Source organism: Phyllostomus hastatus, unplaced genomic scaffold, assembly GCF_019186645.2.
Source record: "Phyllostomus hastatus isolate PE091 unplaced genomic scaffold, TTU_PhHast_1.1 phas_contig_198, whole genome shotgun sequence".
Taxonomy (NCBI): Eukaryota; Metazoa; Chordata; class Mammalia; order Chiroptera; family Phyllostomidae; genus Phyllostomus; species Phyllostomus hastatus.
In genome coordinates, this window is record NW_025333715.1 from 5,742,721 (window position 1) to 5,770,407 (window position 27,687).

Below are 27,687 nucleotides of genomic sequence, written 5' to 3' on the forward strand. Positions count from 1 at the left end.
TTTCTTTCATGTGTTATTAAGGAATTATTAATTTTTAGATGTGATAATGAGATTATGCTTAATTTTTTTTCAAAAGTCCTTACCTTTTAAAGATATACACCAGAATATTTACAAATAAAGTTATGTGTGAGAGGCTGCAGTCATGGGAAGGTCTGTCTAGGGCTAGAGGACCTCCTTCCGCAATGGCTCCCACACAGGTGACTGTTAGCCAGTGAACTCAGTTCCTGTCCGTGTGAACCTTCCCACGGGCTACTCAAGTGTCCGCCTCACAATACAGCAGGCTGCCTTTCCTCGGAGTGAAGTGAAGAGAGCACGGCAGAAGCTGCAATGCCTTTTGTGACCTAGCACCAGAAACCACACTCCATCATTGCTTTAATACTCTCTTGGTCACACGGGTCAGTCCTATTTAACATGAGAGAGGATTACACAAAGGCATAGACACCAGGAGGTGAGGATCATTAGGACCATCTTCAAGGCTGGCTAGCACATCATGGAACTTAAGTTCCTGACCATGACCCTGTAACATCTGGCTCCCACTGAGCACCCCTCTCATTTAATTTCACCCTTTCTGGGTCCAATAAGCTCCAATTTTATTGGCCTCCTTCTGTTCTTCAAAGATAAGGGGTTTATATTCAATTTAGAGCTTTTCTCTCTACCTGGGTTATTTCCTCCACTCATCATCTTATCATTCAGACCACATTCATTTACCATAAATGTCACCTCCTCAAGGAGGCCATCCCTGGCCACTGCATCTGAAGAAGTTATCTACTCCCTTTCTAGCCCAGAACTCAATTTAATTCTCTGCAGAACACCTATTACTGATATTTTAGCACATCTGGCTCAGTGTTAAATTGTCTAGCACAATTAATCATCACACTCAATAAAACTTCAACAACCAAATGAGTGACCTAGCCAAATACCCTGGCCTCTCACTTCTGTAAACTGCTCAACTCCAAGGACCTTTTCCTTCACTCTGCCTCAACTGTACCTTCCCACTGTCACACCAAACTCAATCCATCTTGCATCTCCTCCAAACTCAATTCACTATTGGATCCTTCCAGTTCACTTGCTCAAGAGCTGCATGAAAACAACTTTTAAACTGCCATGAGACCTTCAATCCCCTAAGCCCATCTTCCCTCTCCTTTCTTTTTTCTCTTTATCCAGTTTAGATTTCATAGTTAAGAATTACAAACACTCTCTTACAAGAACCATCAACTCTCTTCCAAGCTCTCTTTCAAACTCTATAATCCCAGAACTCAAGAAACTGCCTTATCCATATAAAAAATACTGATGAAAAGGCATTCAACTAGGCAGATTATGTTCAGCATAAATTCAAGGTCACTAAATGGACATTCAATCTTAACTGGCAATCATACTGCACTTCACCAATAAACTAGCTTTCTAATTCCTCCCCTCTCCAAGAAGGTTCTCTCTTACCCATTTTCCCCTCCTCTATAACCCTCCTGTCCCTTTTAGCTAATGTCCTTGACTCTTATGGAGAACCAAAAAGCCTAAACCTAAAAATCTGTCATCCTCCCATGACCAATTATATACACCTTCCTGAATCTTCACCCATTTTTCCTTCTTTCAACAGAAGTGACTCCCCTCCTCCTTTTCAAGAACCACCCTGCCACTCACACACCTGATCCCAGTCCTTCTTCCCTACTCATAAACTCCAACCTCATAATTATCCCTTATTTTTCCTCCATCAACCATCATCTACTCTTTCCTGGATCATTCTCATCTGCATATATTTAAGGTCTAGTATGCCCCTTCTTGAGAACAAAAATTCTTCTTGGACTCCATAGCCTCTTCTAGGTACTACTCCATTTCTCTACTCCCTTCACAGCCAAACTTTGTTAAAGTGGTAAAACAAACAAACAAACAAACAAACAAACGAACGAAACACAACTATTTGTACTTTCTCACCACCCATGCATGCTCTGTTCAATCCATTCCAATATGACTTGTGTGTCTATTACCAACAACATCCATCCTGCCAATCTAAAACTAGTCTATGCCCTCATCTTACTGGGCCCCTCAGCAGCACTAAATTGTGTTGATCATTCCCTCCTTCTTGAAATAATCTCTTGATTTCATTCAAATAATGATTATTGACTCGGGCACTGTTCTGGGCATTGGCTGGGATACAGGGCCTCTGTGGCATGTCACTCTCCTGATTTTCCTTCTGTGACGCCGACTCCTTCTTCTTTCTCATCTTCACCCTGCTGACCCACCCTTTAAATGTTAAGTAATTCAGAACATAATACCAAGCCCCCTCTTCTTTACTATCTCCTTCAATGACATCATTATTTCTCATGGTTTTAATTACTACCCTTACAGTGAAACTTTCAAATTTACATATGTAGTCTGGAACTTTCCTTAAAACTAGTTCTGTTATATTCGATAACTTACTTGATACTTCCACTTGGACATCTCAAACTTAATATAATCAAATTTTAACCCTTGACTTTCTTCCCAAAACATTTCTAAGTTTCAGTAAATAACATAATATTTGGCTCTCAAGTCATTTATCTTGGTTCCTCTCTCTCCTCTTCCACTTCCTATCTATTAGGAAGTCCCACTGAGTCTGTCCCCAAAATATATCTCAAATGTATTCATCTTTCTCCATCTCTTTTGCTATTATCATCTCTTGCCTAAACTACTGCAATAGCTTCTCAACTGGCATCTCTGCTCCCATCCTTGTCTCCCTTTGATACATATCTTTTTTAAAAAGTAAACTAGATCATCTTGTTCCCTGCTTATAAGTCTTCAACAGCATCACAATGTAGCAGGAATAAAATCTAAACTCAAGAGATAATATGGACTCTGCTTATCTGCTTTCTAACATCATGTCCCTCCATTCTTCCTCACTGTAATACAGTCACACCGACCTTGCGGTTTCTTGACTATGGTAGTAAGACTCGTTCTCCTGTGGCTTGGCACATGCTACTCCCGCCCTGAGGAACACTCTCACCTCTGACTGGCTCCTTATCAATTGAGTCTCACCTTAAATGTACACGCCCCAGACCATCTGATCTATGATGGTCCTTCCTGGAAGTTTCTAACATAGTCTTTATTCATTTTCTTCGTAGCAAATAATATTTTATAATTACTTATATATTTACTTTAAAACTTTTGAAAATTTACAAACATAAACAAAAGTAGGGCAAACAGTATTATGAGGCCACAGATTTTAGTATTTTTCTTTTGTTTTTACTAGTTCCCCTGCTAGACTGGATGCTCCAATGGAGAGAGACCGTATCTTTTCTCTCTTTCAACCAGGGCCTTGCAGAATACCTGGCTCAAGATAAATACTCAACACATTTTTTGTTTTCAATGAGAAGGAAAGTAAAGTCGACAGCACAACTAAGAAAAGAGAAACAAGGAGGGAAGAGTTTTGAGGACAGTTGGTAATTTATTCATCAGTCTATTCCCTGCCAAGGTCTGTGCTAAGTATTGGGTTTCAGAGATAAATAAGAGAAAGTCTTATACAAAGTCTAGTGGAGACAGACATAATAAGAAGTAGTATTTATTTAGGGCCACCTATGTTCTGGATATAGGGCTAAGCATTTCAGAGACACTGTCTCACTTAGTCCTACTGCAACCCTACAAGGAACTATTATAATCCCTACCTTGCAACTAAGGAAATGGAGGTTTATAAAGGTTAAATAATTGATAGCAGGTTCCAAAGCCAGAAAGTAGTAAAATCAGGTATAAAACTGAGGCTACTTAATTCTAAAGCTAAGCCACTAAATAGCACTATACTTATAGATGTGTACTATCCTACAGAGCACTGTGGAAAACGTTACGTTACAGCAAAAGCATGCACATGGTATGATGGAAGTAAGCAGGAATTCTGACGACAAGAAAGGCAAAGGGCTTCGCCAGAAGTGATCCCTGAGCAGAGTCTGAAATCTTAAGCAGGAAATTGCTAGGTGGTACAGTCTGAGGAAACAGTATGTGCAAACAACTATGCAGGCACTCAAAGGCGCACTGTATATCCAGGATACTTTGAAGAATTCCTCCATTTTTGTTTTTTTTTTTAATTTTTAAAAACTGAGTGCAATGAATAACATTTGCTAGGAACTGTGCATATGAGACAAAAGATGAAACACTGGGAGAATGTTATGCATGAAGTCCTATGAAGGCACTGAAGGAACAAAGGAAGGTGGCCTTTTTTTTTTTTTTTACCAGCCTAGTGGGGATGTGGGAAAGCTTCACAGAAAGATAACCTTTGCTGATCTTGAAGGACAAATTAACCATATTAGAAGAAGACAGGCAAAGGGAATGCCTTGCACAAAGGCATGGATATGACCAGATTTTAGGTGAGTGGCAAGAGATGAAGCTGGCAGCGAGGATGCAGATGTGAACTTCAATGTTGTTGTTTGTTAGATAACTGTCTAACAAAAATGCTCCAAAGCCGCAGCTATTAAAATAGCATGGTCTCACAAAGGAATAAATAACCAGGCAAAACCGAGAAACAGACCTATATATATATGTACATTTGAACTTGGTATACAATAAAGGTGATGTTCAGGTCAGTGGAGAAAGGATAAAACATTTAATAAATGCCATGGGGACAACTAGTTATCCATTTGAAAAAATCATTAGACCCCTCCTTCATATTATATAAGAAAATAAACTTCACTTAGATTTGGGATTAAATATAAATAATAAATCCATAATTTTTTAAATAAAATAATATTTTACTGAATAGAATAGAAATTCTATAGGAATTTCCCTGTTAAAACAGGAGACTTCAAAGAAGTTTTGTTCTGGTAGCAGATTAATGGGGCTTGCTTACCAATATGAAGGTTATCATGTTCACCCTGTGGGAAAAGAAAAGACAGGAAGCACTGGTCCAAAGCAGTGCTTCCCGCATCTTTCTGCTAGTCAGAACTACCCGGGGAGCTCTGTAAACTGTCCCCTGGAAGCATACAAGAGATTCCAGGATGAAGGAGAGGCTTAAAAGACCTTTCATCCTGGCTGGTGTGGCTCTGGGTGAACTGAACACTAGCCTGTGAATCACAAGGTCCACGGTTTGATTCGCAGTCAGGGCACATGCCTGGGTCACGGGCCAGGTGCCCAACTGGGAGTGCAGGAGAGGCAGCTGACTGATGGCTCTCTCACACATTGATGTATCTCTCTGAAAATAAATAAAATCTTTTTTAAAAAGACTAAAAAAAAAAAAAAGAGAGATCTTTAATAAAAGTCTTCATTAAAAAATGTACACTGATTTTTCAGTATTATTCATCAGTGATTAATCAGTAATTTTATTAAGAAACTGAAAAAGCACTCTAATCAAAAGTCTTCAAGTAGGAAAACAGTATGGACACTTCATGAGAGAAGTCTCCATTTACTATATCAAAACTTTACCTTTAGCTTGACGAAGTGTATTTTTAGAGCATTAAAAAACACACACATATACCCCATGACCCAGCGATTCTTAGGGAGAGTTAGCTAGTTAACTATGGATTGTGTGCAAAGATAGATATATAAACATATTTATTACAATGTTGTCAATAATAACAATAAGTTGGAAATAGCTAGAATCAGTACAGGAAATTATTATATATCCATATAATGAAATACACTATAGCCATTAAAAATGAAGTCTATTTATTAACATGGAAAAATGCTCATAATATATATTGAGTAGATAAAGCACATCTTGATGCAATATATCTTGTATTGCTCACTTTTGTGGAAAAAATTTATACATGTACAATTTATATATTATACATGTATCATAATATATGAAGTCTGCCCGGAAAACATCCAGCCATTGCTAATATAACGAGAATGGCTTGCGCAACATCTGTGTAACCTGGCAGCCAAGGAGAGTGGACTGGAATGTGCATGTGTGAACAATGACAGCTTCACTGTACTTGTCAGTGGGGACAGTAGAGACTGTGGAGTGAGCACGTGTACTGTGTGGCCATTGCATTAAAAAATGGCTGAGTGAGTAGAGCAACGAATCTGCATCGAATTTTGCATTAAGCTTGAACATTTCTCACGGAAACTATTCTGATGATTCAGAAGGCTGCAGCTATGGGCGACTGGTGACTGGCAGCTTCATCACGACAACATGCCCATTCATACATCACGTCTCATGTAGAATTTTCTGGTAAAATATCAAATCACCCAGGTGACAGAGCCCAGATTTGGCACCCTGCAATTTCTGGCTTTTCCTAAAACTAAAATCACCTTTAAAAGGGAAGAGATTTCAGAACATCTATGAGATTCAGGAAAATACGACAGGGTAGCTAATGGCGACTGGGAGAACTGTGTGAGGTCCCAAGGTGCCTACTTTGAAGGGGACTGAGGTGTCACTGTCCTATGTACAATGTTTCTTATATGTTGTTATCTTCTTCAATGAATGTCTATTTTTCATATTACATGGCTGGATACCTTCTGGACAGACCTTATATATACAAGATACAAGAGTGATCATTACCAAAATGTTAACAATGATTATCTCAGTGTAATGGGATAACAGAGCAAGGGCAATGTGTATGTTTTAAAATTGTATACAAGAGCTCTGACGCACGTGGCTCAGTTGGTTGGGCGTCATCCAGTAAACTGAAAGGTTGTCCGTTTGATTTCCGGCCAGGGCACATGCCCAGGTTGCATGTTCAGTCCCAGGTCTGAGTGCACACGAGAGACAACAGATAGATATTTCTCTCTCACCTCAATCTTTCTCTCTCTCCCTTTCTTCCTCCCTCCCTTCCTTTCTCTCTGAAAATAAAGTCTTAAAAAATATATATGTAATTGTCTACAATAACTATTTATTACTTGTGCAATAAAAACTATTTTTTTCCTAGTTACCTGTGTTCCATTCCCATCACACAAAGTAAAAGCAATGAAGACCTCTTGCAGCCTGGCAAATGCCAAATAATGAATCATGGTATTTACGAATCAAAAATGAAAATTTCTAATGGTTATTCTAAGAAAAGGATAACCGTCAGCAGACTGCTGCTTTCTTAGTAAACTGGAAGTAGAAAGTTTCAGGGTATGTAAGGAATGCCCTAGCTTCTGTTGGAAAGGAATTATTCCCTTGGTCTCACCTCCTGACTGGGTTCAGTAACGTCAGGAATGGAAACTGTTTAGTATTTCACTTAGCTCTCAAAATCGTGTTCAACAATATGTCTAAGTGATTAATAAGCAGACTGGGAAGAGCACTTAATTTGGAGGAGGAAGACATGGGTTCTAGAAATTACCACATAGTATACAGCAGCTGGGTGGTGCTAAACTATTTACTTTGTTACTTAACTTCTCTGAAATGCAACCTGATCATTTGCAGACTGAGAACAATGATAATTCTAGACTCCTCTCCTGCAGGGGGAATTGAGTGAGATCATCTTCTTTTGTAAACCACTCAATAAATATTTGTGGAATGAGTAACTTAATATACCACACACAGTAAGTGTTTCATTCATTTATAAATATAATGAACACTGCAAAATATCCCACCACTCATAGTTATAATAACCACTAAAACTAGAGAGTATAGATTTATATCTAAAAATCTATAGTTCACAACTCTTCATTCTTCTAAAACACACATCAAGGATGTGACCAAGTCCTGGGGAAAAGGCACTGCACTGTTTGGTTTCTTCCCCCTCTCCTTTCTACCTCTTTCCTCTGCCATCAAAAACAAATAGAAAGGGAAGGACTCTCTACATGACTCAAGCCAATGAAAGGCTCTCTTTTTTCCAAGTATCTTGATCAAAGGTTACATTTTAAATATAAAGGCATTTACCTTTCCTCCTGAAATATGATAGAATTTTACTACCATAATTTCAAAATTTCACTTCCTATTCAAATAAGCCTTCATTCAATAAGCATTCTCTCATTTCCCAAAGAATATGCTCTCTGTCTTCTCTCCACCTTCATAAATTTTTTTGTACTTTTCTTGTACAGTAGTACTTATCACCATCACCTTTTGTTATAAGTATCTGTACATATGTTCTCTCATTACCTCACAGGCACCAGGAGACTGTCTTTGACAGCTTGTGGGGCTTAGCATATTATATACTACCTGATAAATGCTCAATAAAAATTTAGTGTATGAATGGATGATGACACACTGGGAATTTAGTATCATCTTAAGAGGGTGAAGCCCAAATCAAAATAACTAGGATGGCAGTAACTGAGAAAATACATAATTTTACTTTAATGCATTCATTTAGTAAATATATAATAAGCATCTGCTGTACATCTGATAAAGTCCAAGGTATGCCATGATAAAGCCCAATCTCTATCTTCAAGGAGTGTATAATTGTGTTAACACTCAACTGTACTGTTTTTCCATTTTATTTTGAGATATTTTTAGTACAGAACAATTACAAAGATATTATAGAGAGTGCTCACAGCATCTTCACTCAGCTTTCCCTAATGTTAATACCTTAAGTAACCTTGGTACAATCAGCGAAACTAGGGAACTATCAGTATTACAAAACATTAACTATAAACTTTAATATGATTTCCCCAGTTTTTGTATAAATGTCCTTTTCTCTGTTCCAGGATCCCTCATTACATTTGGTTGTCATGTCTCGGTCTCCTCTCAATTATATTTTTAGTAACTTTTTTTCCTGTTTATAGTAATACATGTTTTCTGGAAAGTCAAATAGAAGAAGAAAGATAAAATCTCTGATACCATGCCCCCCCCCAAAGAGATAAGCACTCCTAACTAACATCTATAATCTACTGGTCATTTTCCATGTGTTTATACAAATAATTTTGCTTTTTTCAAAACCAGGCATCTAAATCTATGGTCTTTTACATCTTCTTTTCTCATTATTATTTCAGAAACATTTTCTCATGTCTTTAAAAATTCTTTTAAATGTTTTTTTAATGATAGCCTAGATTCCAGTATTGTAATTAACCAGAATTTAATCATTTCCCTGTTGTTGAACAGGTAAATTATTTCCCATGTTATACTACTACAAATAATAGTGCGATGAATAATATCCACAAATATGAAAATAGTGTATGGTAATATACAGGGTCTGGCAGAAGCAATGCCATTATGGTTGGAAGGATATGTGAATGTCTCACACAAGATAGACAGCAATTTGAACATTTCACCTAAAATGTGATATGGTGGGACTTTTCAGCCAAGATGGAGGCATGGGTAGATATACTTTGCCTCCTTGTACAACCAAAAGAAGGACAACAAATTTAAAAACAAAAAATAACCAGAACTGCCAGAAAATCGAACTATATGGAAGGCCGACAACCAAGGACATTCATTCCTTGAAGGAAACATTCATTCAGACTGGTAGGAGGGGCAGAGACAGACAGCCGGGGCAGAGAGGACATGTGACAAAGTGGGTGTGCAGGTGAGGTGGTGGCTGGTGGACTAGGTGGTCCCACATCTGCATGCGAATAAACTGAGAGTGAAAACTGGGGAGCAGACAGACCACACAACCCAGGGTTCCAGTGAGGGGGGCGCCTCAAAACCACTGACTGTAGCCCTGGTGTTTGTGGCTCAGCGGATTGAGCACTGGCCTGGGAAACAAAGGGTTGCTGGTTCCATTCCCAGTCAGGGCACATGCCTGGGTTGCAGGCCCAGTCTCCGGTAGGCAGCATGTGAGAGGCAACCACACGCTGATGTTTCTCTCCTTCTCTCTCTCCCTCCCTTCCCATCTCTCTGAAAATAAATGAATAACATTTTTTAAAAACAAAGAAATAACAAAAAATGATGGAATTAGCAGATAAGAGTTTTAAAACAGCTATGAATTATGTTTGGGAATTTAAAGTAAAGCATCAACAAAATGAGAAAAGAAATAGAAGATATAAAAATAATCAAATACAACTTCTAGAGATAAAAAATACAATTAACTGAAATAAAAATTTCACTGGCTAAACCTAATAGCATAATAGACATATGAGCACAACAGATACAATAGAAAAAAAAAGGTCTATTGACCCAAAAAATAAGCAAAGCCTCAGTGACCAGTAGAACAATATCAACTAATCTAAATGTGTATTTTGAGGCCTAAAGGGGGAACAGAGAAAAAATACTGTAAAAAGATAAAGACTAAAATGTTCCCCAATCTGTTGAAATTTCTAAACCCACAGCTCTAAGAACCCTGAAACCCCCCAAAGGCATAGTGTCATCATCAAAGTGCTGAAAACAAGCAAGAGAAAATCTTACAAAGCAGCCGGAGAAAAAGAGCACATTATAGAGAAGTGAATAAAGAATGATATCTGGCCCTGGCTGGTGTGGTTCAGTGGATTGAGCACTGGCCTGTGAACCAAAGTGTCGCAGGTTCGATTCCCAGTTAGGGCATGGTGCCTGGGTTGCAGGTTCCTGGTGTGTGGGCATGTAAGAGGTAACCACACATTGATGTTTCTCTTCCTCTGTCTAAAAATAAATAAATAAAATCTTACAAAAATAAGAATGATATCTGACTTCCCATTAAAAATAGTACAAGATAGATGAAAACAGAAAGCCATCTCAAAGGGCTGAAAGATAGAAACTGCCATCTAAAATCTGATACCCAGCAAAAATAGCCTTCAAAAATGGAGGCAAAATAAAGGCATTTTTCCACAAACAAAAGGTGAGAGAATTCATTGCCAGCACATCTTTTCTACAAGAAATATTGGAGCTTTTCAAGCTAAAGAAACATGATACAGATGGAAACTCAGATCTCAAAAAAGGAATGAAGGGGACTGGAAGCGGTAAATACATGGGTAAATGTAAAAGTCTTTTTCAGATTTTTAAATTTCACTAAAAACAAAAATAGTAACGATGAGTTGTGGAATTTATAATAAAGGTAGAAATAAAAGGTATAATAACAGCCTGAAAATGTAAGGGGGAAATGAAAGTGTACATTATAAAGCTTTTACACTAAAAAGTGGCACATTATTTTAAAGCAGGCAGTATTGAAGATGCATATTTTAAAGCCTAGAACAACTACTACAAAAATAAAACAAAGATTTCTTCTGTTGGCCAATAGGCCAACAGAAGAAATGGAATAGTAAGAAAGTAATCAAAAAGAACCAGGAAAAGAGGAAAGAATAAACAGAAAACAGATGGAATAAATAGAAAACAAAGAGCAAAATGGTAGAATTAAAGGCAACGATATTGAAAATCACATAAATGTAAATGGTCTTAACACTTCAATTAAAAAGCAAAGATGGTAAGATTAGATTTAAAAACAAAACAGAAGACTCAACTATCTGCTATCTGAAATAAACTCATTAAAAACAAACAAACAAAAAAAAGCCCTGGCTGGCGTAGCTCAGTGGGTTGAGCTCGGACTGCGAACCAAAGCATCGCAGGTTCGATTCCCAGTCAGGGCACATGCCTGGGTTGCAGGCCATGGCCCCCAGCAACCGCACATTGATGTTTCTCTCTCTCTTTCTCCCTCCCTTCCCTCTCTAAAAATAAATAAAATCTAAAAAAAAAAAAAAAGACACAGACTAGGTTAAAAGTTAAAGAAATGAAAAAATATACCATGCAAACACTAATCATATGGAAGCTGGAGATGTGGGCAACTGTAATAGAACAACAATAAAATAAAAATAAAAATAAAAAGATAGCTGGAACAAACATATTAATAACACACAATATAGACTTCAGGACAAGGAATATTACCAGAGATAAAATGACATTTTATAATTATAAAGGCTTGATTTATCAAGAAGACATAACCCTAAATGTGTATAATCTAATTACAGAGGTTCAAAAATAACATGAAGTAAAAATAAACATAACTGAAATAGGAAATCGACAAATTCACAATTATGGTTGAAAATTTCAACACTCCCCTCAGAAATTGATATAATAAGTGGAGAGAAAACCAGTAAGCACATACAAGACTTGAAACAGCAATGCATCCAACTTGACTTAATTAACACAGATAGCACACTACACCCAAGAACAGCAGAACACACATTCTTTTTACGTACACTTAGAACATTCACTGAAGACGACCATAAAAATTCTCAATAGATTTCAAAGAATTAAAATCTTACGTGTTTTGTGACCACAATAGAATTTTAAATCCGAAATTAGTAACAAAAAGACATCTGGAAAATCCAGAAATACTCAGAAACTAAGAAAAACAAATTGGTATGTGACACATGGGTAAAAGAAAATGTCACAAAGCCACTTAGAAAATAATATATAAAAATGTGTAAGATATAGCTAAGCAGTGCTTAGAGGGAAATTTATAGCATAAAATGTTTCCATTAGGAAACAAGGAAGATTTGAAATCAATGACCCAAGTTTCCATGCCTAAGAAGCTAAAAAAAAGAAAAGCCAATTAAATCTGAATCAAGTAATATGAAGTAATAAAGATAAACGAATAAAACAGAGAAAAATCTATGAAATTTAAAGCTGGTGCTTTGAAAACACCAACAAAATGGACAAAACTCGTAGCTAGAATAAATAAGAGAAAAAATGCAAATTACCAATATCAGATATTGGGAACCGCCCTGCCTGGTTTCAGAAGCTGTAACCCCCGCCAAGGCTAAGGCTGAGGGACCATAAGGCTTGGACCATAAGCCACCAAGGAGACAAAAGCTTATCTTGCGGGCAGGGGGTCCACTTCTGCTCATTTTACTTCATCCATAACTGGCCCCCAATACTTAGTCGGTTAGCCAATGACGGGTAGCTTGAATTATGTACTATTTCTATCATAGAGAACAAATATATTACTCTTCATAAACATTTTATTTATTTGTTTATTTTAATTTTATTTTATATTTTGAGAGAGGGAGTAGGAGGGAGAAAGAGAGGGAGAGAAACATCAATGTGAGAGATGCTTGGCTGCCTCTCATAAAGGCCCTAACTGGGGACCAAACTTGCAACCTAGGCGTGTGCCCTCACCAGGAATCAAACCCACAACCTTTCAGTTTGCAGAATGATACCCAGCCAACTGAGCCACTGCAGCCAGGGCCAATTATATTACTCTTTAAGTGCTACCTAACTGCCTAAAATAATCAGCTCTATTTTAAAATTTGATATTTTTATTCTTTAATCTGCTAATTGGCTTTTTAATACTTGACACTTTTTTTACCTGACTTTATAACACACTTTTATTTATTATTCTTATGTTATTCCCACTTATTTCTACTACATTTATTTTATAGTCAAGTTTCCCTTCATCATTTTTTCCTCTCGTTAATGACTAGAGGCTCTTTGTTATACAATAGACCCTCATTCCCAGCCCCTCCAAAATCCCATGGAAAGGAAAGAGGCCGTTAGATTCCCAGAGTCCACCAGCCAAAGCTTTGCCACAAGCTTAGAAATCTCTAGTCTAGCCCCCACAATTCCAGCCATGTCAGAGAAGCTCCTGTCCAATGCAGAGTACTGAATCCCAACCAAGGCTCCAGGACAAGAGGACAAAGAAAGACAGAGAGTCCCTGACCTTCACTTACAAAAAGCAGTCTGTACACACTCTGCCAAAACAAGGAGTCTGAGTCTCTAAGCTGGAAAACAGGCAACCTGGAACACTGATGACTATTTATTTCTGCCATCCCACATATACAGCACTAGGTACAGTGACTGGGGGAAAAAAACAGACACTATGTACAGAGTTGGGGTGGGGGTGGGTGGGAAATGCCACTTAGGGATTTGAACCAAATAATTTGAGATTGAGCTTAAATTGAATACATTTTACCCAATACTAATTAGGTATGCCCTCATTTCAAAGGGCGCATCTAACAGCCTCATTATAACTTAGGAAAAGTGGCTGTCATCTTTTTTTCGAGCAATCTCAGGATACTTCTCTGTTATGTCTCAGAAACCTCTAGCTCTCCACTATGAAGCCAGTTGTTGACATAGTACTCTATTAGTATTTCTTGAAGTAAATATTAAAACAACCTGGATTCCATACAAACAAAAATTTACATTTTCCCCAGAAAGACATTCATGCTTAGATGCATTGTGCTCTCATATTATCACAGGTCAAAGAACATAAACAATTTCCATAATGTTCATGGGACGTCACTGGGACCGCACCTGCATGCCGTTGCCTATATGCTTACATCGAGAACCACCGACGGCAAATGAGCCAACATGCCACTTTCTTTAAAAGTAAGTGCTCCTTAAAAATAAGCCCACACTGTTAAATATTATGTGTGATTTTTTAAATTATTTTGCTAAATAAACCAGGAAGTCACTGTATTACCACTTCTGTTGTGGATAATACTCAGGATACACAATTTGGAACAATTAATATTTGAAAATGTTTGACACCTCAAAACTATGCATTTTGAACAGCTTTAGAAATAAAATAGGTGCCAGCTAGAAAAGGTCATTCCAATGTTCCATATACAATGAACACAAAATCAGTCCAAGGTGAGTTATAATGCTTAAAGAGAATTTCCTAAACTATCTCCTGTAATGTCTGAACTTAAAAAAAAAAAAAGGAATTAGTCAAAAGGAGGTAAATGGAAGAGCTAGCAAAGGAGTGGTCAAAAGCTGGTTGGGTAAGAAGAGCAACAGAACAGGAGAAAGTTTCTACTTTTTATGTTTCTATACCATTTGGATTTTTGTTTCACCATAAGAATGTTGTTTTTAGAAAGATTCACTTTTTAAGCTAAAACATAAGCTAGTAATAGGAAGGGTCAGTTCAGAGGAAGCATGGCACTCCTTGTGAAACCTTATTACGTGAGACAGGATATATACCATGTGAAGTACTGCTCATTTGAAATCTCTTTTCCTTACTACTTATTACCACAAAGCACTTCTGAAAGAAGAATGGAGAAGGGAACTACAAGATAACTTAAAGCCAGTGAATTGAGAAGTGTCACATGACAGTGACAGCTGCCTAAGGTATCAAGCTTTGTGAAGAGGTGTCCTAATTTCTATTAACTGGCCCGTAGAGAACAGATTTAATCTCATATCCTGTGGAAGAAAAAAAGGAAAGCAGGTTTCATTGTCTGAAGGCAACAAAAGTAACCAAACATTAGAGCTAAGAAAGCAAATACAGGTCCATAATCCCTTAGCCACAGTTCCAAAATCCAAAAACTTCTGAAAACCGAAAGTTTTCTCTAATTCATTTTGTGGCAAAACTTGATCTGAACTTAATTGGCAGCAAAATCGGACCTGAACTGACATGAGACTATTTATAGTCTACCTACTAAAGTAAGAATAGTCCTTGCTTTGGCTGATGAAACATGATGTATCTGACTATGAAGTGCTGCCCCTGATTTTGCAGGGACATTATATAATATGTGTTCAATGCATCCTACTAGTTTCCAGTAAGAGGTTAAGAACCTAAAAATGGGTTTTTATTAAAATGTCATCCTCCATTGAAATATTTAACTTTTTTCCTAAAAAAAATGTGTCAATAAATTAATTTGAACTAATTAATTTCTTTTAAAAATTTATCATTATTAAAATATTCTACTTTGAATTATCTATAAATCTATAACTGTATTGCTAAGAATATTTTATACCATTTCAACATTATTTTAAGTCAACCTCTCTCTGGAAGCAACGTTACAATTGACCTTAGGCAAGAGGGTGGTAGCTGAATGAGATAAAGATAGTAAAGTTAAAAAAGAACACCTCTGTCAATAGGCTTTGGTTTTTCTTTTTTACGTTTAAAAAATGGCATGAGATTTTCTCAATGTATTAAAGAGGAACATAGATTTAAAAACTTAACACGCACCAATTTAAATCATTAAAATAATCAAAATAAAAAAGAAGCCATAGAATCTAAGTAGTTATCAAGGAATAGAACACAAAATAGAAGTCAAGAAATAGAACATGTACAAGTAAGGAAAATTATATATTTTAGCCCAGTGATGTATCAATTCTGTTATAATATACGACTAAATGACAAATGATAACAAAGCTTGTAAAGCTCAAAAGCCTTTATTATAGAAAGAAAATTGTAAAGCCAGATTAAAGCAAGAACTAAGATGTGAGACTACTAAGAACCTGTAATTAATTACAATGAAGAGTAATTTAGAAGGTATTTCATAAAAAATAGGGACAGAAAAAAAGGTTTTAAGAAACAAATAATTATATTTTAAGTCCTTGTATTTACATAAAATAAAATTGGGTTAATTTTTTATTATTTTTTACTATACACCAATCCTACCCCCCCCACACACACACAACTAACGAATACTAGAAATAAAGTAAACAAACAGGAACCTCGTTTCACAACTGAAAGCAGTGAGACTCTCTTTTAATCAATGTGTGGGGTAGAGAAGAACCCTAAATTATTTCTGTCTAAAGAAAGCTCAAAGAAACTAAAAACTGAAAAATAACCCAAACACTCCTTAAAGTCAAATTAGTAGCAAAACTGGTTGCTGCTATATCCTGGAAACAAAGGATAATGCTATTTTACGAGTATTATTTATTAAATTATGGTTTTAATATCTGAGAAGAATATGCTGTGATAAAAATAGTACATATAAAAACATCACTGATAATATGGAATCCTAAATTAATTAAAAACAAAAATTTAAAACTTCTGAGTAAATTTGGATTTAAAAGAAAAACTTTCCACTGCTAGGATTATATTCTAAGAGCCCTGAAACACCAATCCAAAAGAACCTATGCACTCCAATGTCATAGCAGCACAATTTACAATAGCTAAGTGCTGGACGCAATGTAAGTGCCCATTAATAAATGAATGGATCAAAAAACTATGGTATAATAAATAAAATCTTTAAAAAAAAAACTATGGTACATTTACACAATGGAATTCTATGCAGCAGAAAGAAAGAAGGAGCTCCTACCCTTTGCAACAGTGATGGAACTGGAGAATATTATGCTAAGTGAAATAAGCCAGGTGGTGAAAAATAAGTACCATATGATCTCACCTATAAGTGGAACCTAATCAACAAAACAAACAAGCAAGCAAAATATAACCAAAGACATGGAAATTAAGAACAAGCTGACAGTAACCAGAGGGGAGAGGGTAGGGGATAATGGGGGGGAAAGGGTGAAGGATTTACAGGAACAACTATAAAGGACACATGGACAAGAACAAGAAGGGATGAAAACAGGGGAGGGAGGTGGGGATGGCAGGGGTGGTGGGGAGGGGTGGTTGAAAAGGCAGAAAACTGTACTTGAACAACAATAAAACTCAAAAGTATTTAATTAATAAAAAGAAAAGAAAAGAAAAATGCCCCACTATACTCTTCCATGTACTTAAGACAGAACTGGGAGAAAAGATTAAAAAAAAACACACAAAAGGAACCATGACTCTGAGTTTTTCTTTCCAGCCAGTGCTGAACCATGGGCATCTCTCAGGACAACTGACACAAGCACTGCAAGACCCGGGGCAAGAGAAAGCCCCATCACAAGATTCGAAAAGATGAGCTGGGACGCCCTGCTGCCAACAAGAAGATGGTCTTCCCCCTTTGCCCCCCGCATATAGTCTGTGTGCAGGGAGGACATGAGCAACTTCTCCTGGGGCTCTCAGTGTTGTACACGCAAAACGAGGATTACTGATGTTGACAGTGCACCCAACAACAAACTGATCTGCACCAAGACCCTAGTAAAGAACTGCATCATGCTCACTGACATCCCACCATACTGACAGTGGTACAAGTTCCATTATGCACTGCCCCTGGGCTGCAAGATGGGGGCCAAGCTGACTCCCAAGGAGGAAAAGATTTTAAACAAACAAAAAAAAAAAATTCAAAAAATTTCAGAAGAAATATGATGAAAGGAAAAAGAGTGCCACAGTCTGCAGTCTTCTCAAGGAGCAGTTCCAGCAGGGCAGGCTTCTTGCGTGTATCACTTCAAGACCAGGATGATGTGGCGACACAGCAGATGGCTATGTGCTAGAGGTCAAGGAACTGGAGTTCTGAGGAAAATCAACACCTGGAAAGGCAAGTAAGTCCTCCTTCCCTCATCTTGACCCAAAGACAAAGAAAGAAGGAAGAAGAAAACAACAGAAAGGTACTAAGGTACAAAGAACAACAAAGATAAAGAGCAAGCCAAGAAGATATCACATAAGTAAAAAGAGTATCCGAACTCTTTACTATAAGATTTATTATAAAATAACTATAAAACTATAAATTCAATTAACTAAAAAGATAAAATTAAAGAAAATCAAAGTTGAAAGCTAAAAATTAAGAATTGAATCTATTAAAAATATTTTTTTTAAAAGTCCTTGTTTCCTATGGGGGGTGAGAGTGGGACTAATGGGACATTCAAGTGCTAAAAAAAACAAAGACTGTGGGTAAAGTATGTACTCATGCTACTGGAATTCAACATTTCATATGAGTAACTTTAAATCATGAAAGCGTTAGTAATGCTGTACAGGTATCAAAAACCAATTTTACATCTTTTATATCATGCAGCATATTTGACAGAGTGATCTTAGTTTCTTTACATAGAAATTAGTTGTTTATCATGAGTTAAGGAGCTTCCACAGTTAGGAGTGCAGTGTAGTGAAGAAATCTACAAAAGTACTCAAATATAACTGGAGAGAGAGTATCACATAAAAAGTTTAAGAAAGCTTACTAAGTAGAAGTTAAGTATAAATTGTAAATATAAAATGATACTAAATGCATACCAATAAATACACAGAAACATTCAAGTAAGTTATTTTTCAAATCAATACCCCTAAAAAGTTTTATATTTTTCTTAACTACGTTGCCACCACTGAAAATATTTTGCAACTCCTATTTTGCTTCCAAACTAGTTTATAATCAAATCACACAGGGAAATGTGCCTCGTAACTTTGAAGACTCATTTTGGACACCAAACAGTATTACCCAGACAAATCATTTAACCAGACCTGAAAACTGACTTTTGGTTGCCAAAATCAAATCCATCCTGAAAGAATGAAGATTTTCCTTTACAGAAATTCCAAATATTCAATAATATCTCATACTCTGGAAGCAACTCCTAAATAATTCCATAGATATTTTAAGAAAAGGCAGAACTTCCACTTCCAGAAAAGATGGAGTAACAGGGACCAGGTGTACCCTACACCTGAAACAACTAAAAATATGGACAAAATATATTTTCAAAACATGGACATCAGGCAGGAAAGGACAGTGATCCCTGAGAAAGGGTAAACAAGCAAGGTGAGCCACACAACTGCCCAAGTTTGCTGCCTAGGTAGTTTCCAGACCACAGTACGGGAAGGGGGAACCCAGGTGGAACTCAAGAGGCCAACCTTAGTTGAGAAGACGGAGCTGAGAATCTGGGAAGGCCAAGATAGCTAGAGCCAAGACAGTGTGCAGTACTGGAGGAAAAAGAACTGCACAGAGAAAGAGACCTGCAGGGGATCCTTTCAGTATTCAGCTGAGTACTAGCTGGGTAGTGAAAAAAATACAGCTAACATCACAATGGTACAATGCTCCCCCTCTACGTCTAGGGGAAAAGCAAGGATGCCCAATTATACCACTTTCATTCAACATACTCCTTGAGGTCCCAGCCAGTACAGTAAGACAACAATCAGAATGTCAAGGCAAGAAAGTAAAATTGTCTTTCTTTGTAATGATATAATTATATATGGAAAAAAAACCCTACAAAACCCTAGAATGGAAGAAATTAGAAAATTTATTTTTATTTAGTTTATCAGAGTCACAATCGTATCAATAAAAACAAACTGTACTCAGGTGAAGAGGTCTCCAATAAAGAAAGGCTTCCAGGAAGAAAAAGTTTAGAGAAAGCTTTTTGAGAGTAAGAAAGAAAATGGTTTGGAAGCCAGAAACAGAATACTTTATATAAAGCATAGCCTTTATAATGTATGGAGGGGGTGCAGGGGGAGAAAGGAGGAAATCATATGGAAAATAGAGAAGATCATATGGAGGGCAAAGATTCAAAACTAGAGAATGATAGTTGATGGATGGAAACAGTCTTGGAGTGTGGCTCAGACACAGGTGCTTGGATTTCATAGAATAAGAAAGCACAGACTAATAAAGAAGGGAAAATAAAACAGGATGTAGGAAACGTTTTCTGGGAAGAAACTGGCAACAGAACAACCGACAGAAAGCTATTTTAGTAATCCAGACATAGTCTGAAGATGACTTAGAATCAGGATAGAAACAAAAATGAGAGGTTCAAAGTCCAAAGCCACAGAGAAAAGAGTTAAATGATTTGGCAATATTTCAAGGGTCTCTGTTTCAGGATTTCAAGATTCAGGTGTTGGGAGGATGGGTTACCAACAATGGGACCCAAAAGACTCAACAATTAACCCTTCAAGGGAGGCAAAGCAGGGGTCCCTCTCCAGCTTCCAGTTACCTTTCTGAAAAGCACCTTGAATGGTAAAGCCAAGATCTAAAACACAGGAGGTTAAAGGAAAACAAGAAAAAAGGACAGTAAAAATATACATTTTATTTTTTTTAATATATATATTTTAAAGATTTTATTTATTTATTTTTAGAGAGGGAAGGGAGAGAGAAAGAGAGAGAGAGAAACATCAATGTGCGGTTGCTGGGGGCCGTGGCCTGCAACCCAGGCATGTGCCCTGACTGGGAATTGAACCTGCGACACTTTGGTTCGCAGCCCGCGCTCAATCCACTGAGCTACGCCAGCCAGGGCTAAAACTATACATTTTAAAGTACGGTAAATAAAAGTCTAGAGAGCATTCACTTCAAAAGCAAACACAGGGCATCAGTGTTGAGCCCTGGTTCTGTCAGGGTCAGGAAGCACAGGGTGGTGTCACAATGAGCTAAAGCCAACTCACAAGCTGTGTGGGGGGCACAGGTTGCTCTTTTTAAAGTTTTCAAACTAGCCCTTTCTGGCTTGAAATGGATGTCTTTTGCATTTTCATTCTCTTATTTTGTTTGGTTTTGTTGTTGTTGTTACTTCAAAGAGTCTTTTCACTAATTCTCTTGGTGTTTTAAAAATAACATTTTTGACCCTCTGGGCCCATGTTTCGGCCATATATTGGAACTGTGGGAGCATAAATAGATCTCCTCTCATTATACCAACCCACAGACCCACCTGCACGGTTTAAGCAGAAATTAGTAATTAGTCTGCTCTTTTGTTTAAAGGAATAAAGAGCCAAACTGCAAATGAAAACATCATAAATTTTAAACACTTTGGTATATTTAAAAATGTAACATTGTTACAATGAAAAGAAGGTTGAGTACTTGGTGAAAGATTTGTTTTAAAATCTGTTGTTCATGGTACATCTAAGTGGAGAGAGTCTATACTTAGAAGTCCCATAGAAATACACATCTAGATAAAACAGCTCCTCATAAAAAGGAAATTACTGAGCATGATATACCACCAGCAATATTTTCACAGAAAGAAAAACATACGGCTCCTTGGAGGGCCCCGGCTCCACGCGTTACTTTGTGTTTCCTTCCCCCACTCCAGGACCAGGCAGATGCTCAAGACATTCGTCTTGATATACTGACCTGGGCCTAGGTTAGGAAGTCTGGGTCACTTCCACTTTTTGAAGTACTTAGTATGTGCTTAAAAGAAAGACATGCCAAAACAGCATTATAAAAATTGTGCTGTGTTTTAAATGCATACATTTAATCAATTAAAACAATTTTGGGAAAAGAATACCACATAACTGTGCTACTATTCACAAAACACAGGATTCATAAACATGTTCATTTTTCTTAAACCACAGATGGTATGATCTGGTAACTGAAACAATGTTAAAGTTATAATCAATACCTTCTTTTAGTCCTATATGTGCAAACCATTCTGCTGGGTGCCACAGAAAAAAACATAGCATAAACTTGTTTTGAGCTCAAGGTATCCAAGAGAGATCCCCTGACAGCTCTCTTCTCCAGTTGAGCAACTAGAAGGAATTTCTAACAATTATCACTCCACCTATGTCCTGGGGAGGAATTTGGTGGCCTTGCCCCTCCTTACTTGCTACCTTCTCCACTCAAGAAGCTTTAATTTTCTTTCTCTCCTGGGTCCTTCTTACACACCTTTAAACAGGTTTTCTATTATACCTTAAGATATTGCCTTCTCAACCTTACCCTGCTTCTATTTTCTCCTTCCTTTCTTTCCAAACATCCAGAAATAAACTACACACTACTATCTCTCTCCCTACCATCCACTATCTCCTTAGCTCCTAACAATCTAGGTCAATAAACAAACATACAGAATTTGTAGCAATCGACAAAACAATGGGTCAATTAGCATCTTCTGAGTATGATCAGCACTACCAGAGCTCAATCACCTCTTACTGTGAAAAGTAACAAGCCCCTAATGTGCAAAGCTGAGAATCACTGGTTAGCCATCAAGTACAGACACTCCACAATTGTACTTACAAACAACTTAGTGATAACAGAATGAAAAATGGCAAGAGATGGGGTGGACTGGAGGAAAGGAGACACTAAGGAGTAATAGCCAAGAAAGAGAGATGAAAGGGGTCACGAAAGCAAAAAAAGTTATTGAACTAAAGATAAGTAAAATGAAGGAAAATGGGCTAGATTCCCATTCCATGAGCCTCTGGTTAAGAATCAAATTAAATTAATGCTAGTTCAGTGAACCACTTGGAGAGTTATTAAATATGTAAAGACTTTTAAAGCAGTAGAAATCTTAAACAGCAGAAATCGTCTTTCCCAGTACCTGTACCCAGAGACCCTCCTGAGCAATCCTTTCTGATTTCATTCCTTTCACTGGTTCACTACCTGGCCTTCATGTGATAGATCAGCACTTGCCTCAGGTGATCAAGAGGTCACTTCCTTTATTCTCACCTCCTCCAGATAAGCTTAAATGAGTCATCACTTTCTAAAACTCCACCTGAAATCATTTGCATGGTTGTAAGGACTATCTTTACGCAAGCGTATTAACTAGAAATGACAAGCATCATTCTGGTTTGTGATTATCTTCTTTGAATAGTACTTTACAATGCATTTATGAATTCAAATATATGGAATCACACTATTATTTCTAAGGTCATTTCCAGTTCTAAAATGCAGTATAAACCAAGAGTCTGAGTGTGACATTGCATGGTTAGCCTAAGATAGCTGTTGGCCCTGTACTCCAACTTTATAAAGTATACCACTGTGCTAGTGATCATTCTCCACATACTGCCTTAAATATGCTCCTTCGTGTACAGACTGTTCCCTCTGCCTGCAATGTCCTTTTCCTTCCGGACTTTAAGGGGAGTGTCACCTACCCTGGAAAGGCTTTCTTGACCTCAGCTTTGTTGATGACTTTCTTTTTCACCCCGGCCCCATCCCTTGTACTGCCTATTGTAAAACTTAAAAATGACACTCATCTGGGCCCGTGTCTGCCTCACCCACTTGGCTGTGAACTCCTCGGGAGCAAAGATCTCTTCGCATCCCATCCTTGTAGTCCTAGCTCCTACCACAACCTTCAGCACATGGTACTCCTCAGACATTCAGTGAAACTGCAGTCACGTGAGTCCTAGTACATGAAACGATTTGAAAAGAAATAACCATCCTGATCATTTCTGCTGATGAAGAATAAAAGGATACTCATTAATAAGTCTTCAATGACTAAATAAAGTTTTCAGACAAACTAAAAATTTTCATTACAATATTCTTTCTGTGATCTTAAAATGTTTACCTAATAATGTTTGCCTATTAGTGGTTTAATAGAAATTAAAGAAAAATATAACCTGGAGACATGAAATTAATTTATTTAAACCATTAGAATGACTAAGGATTTTTTATAATTCTATTTTTAGTTTTCTTTCCTAACTTCAACTGAAAAATATTTATTGAGGACCTACTATGGGTAACTTATAGTGCTAAATACTGGTGATACAAACATGAACAAAATAGGCAAGGCAGTTCTATTCATGCAGCTATGTTCTAGCAGGGAAACAATAGGCAAATATTTAACTACAATTGTATTAACTGACCTGAGTGTTTAAAAGGAGCACATCTCCTCCTGGTCTGGGCTTGTGGTGATTAGGAAATCACTGAAGAAGTGACACGTAAACTGAGCTCTAAGGACTGAAGAGACATCAACGAAGGTCAGAGTGAGGGCCATGAGTAGGCCAAGGGAACAGGAAGAGCGAGGAAGAGACCCTGAGTGGGGAGGGACACGCATCTCAAGAGCCAGAAGAGGGTCAGTGTGGCAACAGCACAGGTAGCAAAGAGGAGAGCCGCAGGAAGGGAGGCAGAGTCTTCACTGGGCACTCAAGAGAACAAGACAGACCAGGTACTTATTGTCATGAAGTTTATATTCCAGAGAGGGGATGCAGGGTTTTGAGGACTCATTAACTGTTTAAAGTAGGGAAAAATATGATCAGATTTATACTTGCTTTTTAAGTAAATGTTATATATGAGGTATAACATACAGAACAGATATGTAGTTTTGAAAGATTACTCTTGCCACAGTTTCAACAATTCTGAGGCAGAGAATTCTCTCCTTACAAAAGAAAAAACAGGCTCTGCAAAGCTAAGTGATTTATTTGAGATTATTTATTCAAACATTTGAGTGCCTACAATATGGCAGGCATAGCACAGCATGTGCTTGGGGATGCAGGGCAGAGATGAATGCAACAGTCTTGCTCTTAAGAAACTCACAATCTAGTAAAAGAGACAGATCTGAAACAAGCTATCGTGTAGTCCACAGCACTAATGAGTAAAGTATTAGTGTGCAGAAGGAATTAAATCTCCCTAGGAAGAATTAATTTCACCTGTGTTAATCGCACATTTTTTTCCATGCTATTAGAGTAGATGAATTTTCAGTCATTCCTGCGCTTGGAACATAGCGGGGACTTAAGCAAATATCTGTAATACAAACCAGCCCAGGACTTTTAATTCCTAGTTTAGTGTCTTTCGAGTAAGCAACTGTGCCCCTAACTCTGGAAGAGTATGCATTAACTCCAAGGCGCTCTTCTTTTCAAGCTGCTTTCAGAGCCAGTTTACAAACCACACACACACAACACACACACAGTCTCATTAAATTAAAGCCAAACCTCGTTTGTGACCCAGCCTTAAAATCCCTAACAATATCCAAACCTAGTTTTTAAGAGCAAATCTCCATTCAGAAGAAATGTTCTTATGAAAACAATCAAGAAAATATGCCACATACTCCTTCATAATACATGATCTCTGTTCTGAAAGGACTTGTATTTTAGTTTCTAATTGGAAAGATAAAACATAGCCCATAAAACAAAATTCAAGGTAGCACTTGTTTATTTATTTAAAATATTTATAAATTGTATGCTGCAGGCCAGGACAGGAGCTATCTTAGGGATGCACACATGAGTAAAACAGAAGTCTGCCTTCAAGGAACTCACCATCTCTTGCAAGGAAGCTGACAACACACCCCTTGAGACAATCAGCGCTGTAACTCAGCAGGCACACACAGAGAACATGGAGGCTGCGTACAGATGCCACAGGTTCTAGTTCATCAGCCACCTATTCCTACTGGTCAGTGCCCATGCCTTATCAGTTGTTAAATATTTTAATATTACCCCTGATGATAAAACAAACTAATAAATATTATAAGTAATTGCTATATGAAAAAATAACACAAAATTAATGTTAAAAGGATTCAGAGGAGATGCTGAGAACTAACATCTAAGGGTGGTCTCGGAATCCCCTGGGTTTCTCATCCAGGAAGGTTAGCATATTTGGTAAAAGAGCTGGTTCTAGGCAAGGAGAATACACTTACCAAAAGGCAAGTGGCTAGGAATACCCAGGTATAGCCCTTCAATTATGTTGAGGATATGGTTTAGAAGTGTGCTGTCCAACATGGTAGCCATTAGCAACATGCAGCTACTTAGAACCTGACATGCAGTTAAGTTTGAATTGAGACGTGTTAAGTGAAAAATACACTCCAGATCTCAAAGACTTAACATGAAAAAAAAAAAAAGTAAAGCACCTCAATTTTTAAAACTGATTACACTTACATAACATTTTAGACATATTGAAATAAATAAAATGTTATACAAATCAATTTTATCCTTTCTACTTTTTTTAATGGTGGTACTAGAAAAGTTAAAATGACTTTTAACTTATGTCGCTCATATTTGTGGTTTGCATTCTGTTTCTACTGGACAGTTCTGGTCTGGAGAGCTTTAAATAACAAGCTCAAGAGTTGAAACTCTAGGAGAGGAAACACCACTGAAGGTTTTCAGACTTAAATACCTGGGGTAGATTTGGAGAGGGGGCAGGAAACATAAAGCATTGTTTCAGGAAGGTTAACGTGGGGCAATCTGTAGGGTCAAAGACACTAGAGGTAGTTGTCAATGTCAAAACGTAGTGAATGTCAAAGTTGGTAAGCAGGCTCGGCTGGCAAGTGTACCCTGTCTTTAGAAGGTCACGTTGGGTAGAGAGAGGAGGGAGAAATCAAGAGCAGGGTGAGGCGAGGGAAGACGAACAGCTGCAAAAGCTGACCCCAGTCTGGACAACCAAGGTGCACTGCTCAGCAGACTTGGCAACTTCAGCCAACACACTAGGTTAGATCTCGTCTGCCTCACTGGTAAGGTCTCCCGGGCAGAGGCACAATTCAGAGGGAGAACAGGATCAGGATGCTCTTCGGCAGGCTACCAGAAACTACAAGATAGCAATAAAATATAAAATCAAAATCCCAGACTCACAACAGTCAACGAATATTTACTGGGAGTTTGCTGTATGCATGAGTCTTGGCTAGGTTCTGGAGACATGAGAAACAAAACAGGCGTAGTCCTGAATCACACTGTGATGAGAGCGATGAAAAAAGAACAGGAGCTCTGAGATATCTAAACGAGGATGGAGGTGGTGGGACAAAGTCATAAAGGAAAGCCTCTCTGAGGAAGTGACAATTTAATCTGAACCCTGAAGTCGGGTAGGAAGCGGAGGAAGAATAGCCCAAGCCAGGAGAGTGGTAGGTACAATAACCTTGAGGCTGGAAAAGGCTTGGGTACCTCAAGGAACTAAAAGACTGATTGGAGTCAGAAGGTCAGAAACGGGAGTGGGTGGTAAAAGAAATGAGAAGGCTGGAGAGACAGCTGGAGGCTAGATCTTATAGAGCCTCATAAGATGAAATACAAAATCCCAAATGACCTGAGTGCATCGGGAAGCTGTAAGGGGTGTTGACCAGGAAAGTGGTCAGATCCTGACGGGGTTCTAATGTTAATTAGTGTTCTAAGTGTTCCAACTACCTATGCTCCACTCAGCCTAATGAACCTGAGCCAGCTTGGCAGCAAAGGGACAGAAGCCAGTATTTGTAGCTGAGCAGCAGGATATCAGGTCTGGGATAACAGAGTTCATTATAAGGCCCTCCAAGTATTCCAGGGTTGCAAGTTTGGGACAAGGATGGCATCCCTGAAAATTATGGAAAAATCAGATGGAAAAGCTGGTATGGGAGGCCAAGTTAGGCATAACTTGAAGCACAGTGAGTCATGAACTAGTGAAGAGTTTCAGCAGGTAAGCATGGATGTTATTTGGATTATGGAAGAAAGGACAGGCACGGTCATGCAGGTTAGTAGATAGAGAGGTGATAGATATTCTAAGTACCAAAAGTAAATAATATTTTCAAGGAATAGAAAAAGAGAAAAATAAAACAAGGACAACAAAAGGAGCCCTAGCCTGATCCTCGGTGTTATCTCTGGGACACAGGTCAGGAGAAAAGTGTATCAGAAGGGATATAGCATGAAAGGATTTTGCAGGGGATGGCAGGGTGAGGTAACTGTCCGGTGGCCTGATTGTGGCAGTGCTTACATGAGTCTGTATGTGTGTTAACATTCACAGAACTACATTTACGCTAAAAGTCAATGCTGCTATATACTATTTTAAAATTTAAAAATTAAAAATTTAAAGTCAAAAGGACTGGCTGCTAAGGGGAAACAGAAAAAGATG

General features: G+C 37.8%; 1 long non-coding RNA gene and 1 pseudogene across 1 annotated transcript in view; one reads left to right on the forward strand and one right to left on the reverse strand.

Annotated features, from left to right (window-relative positions):
• Positions 1-27,687, reverse strand: part of LOC123816085 — an 85,713-nt gene that overhangs the window by 55,185 nt on the left and 2,841 nt on the right. The window lies entirely within an intron of this gene.
• Positions 17,222-17,799, forward strand: LOC123816084 (annotated as a pseudogene).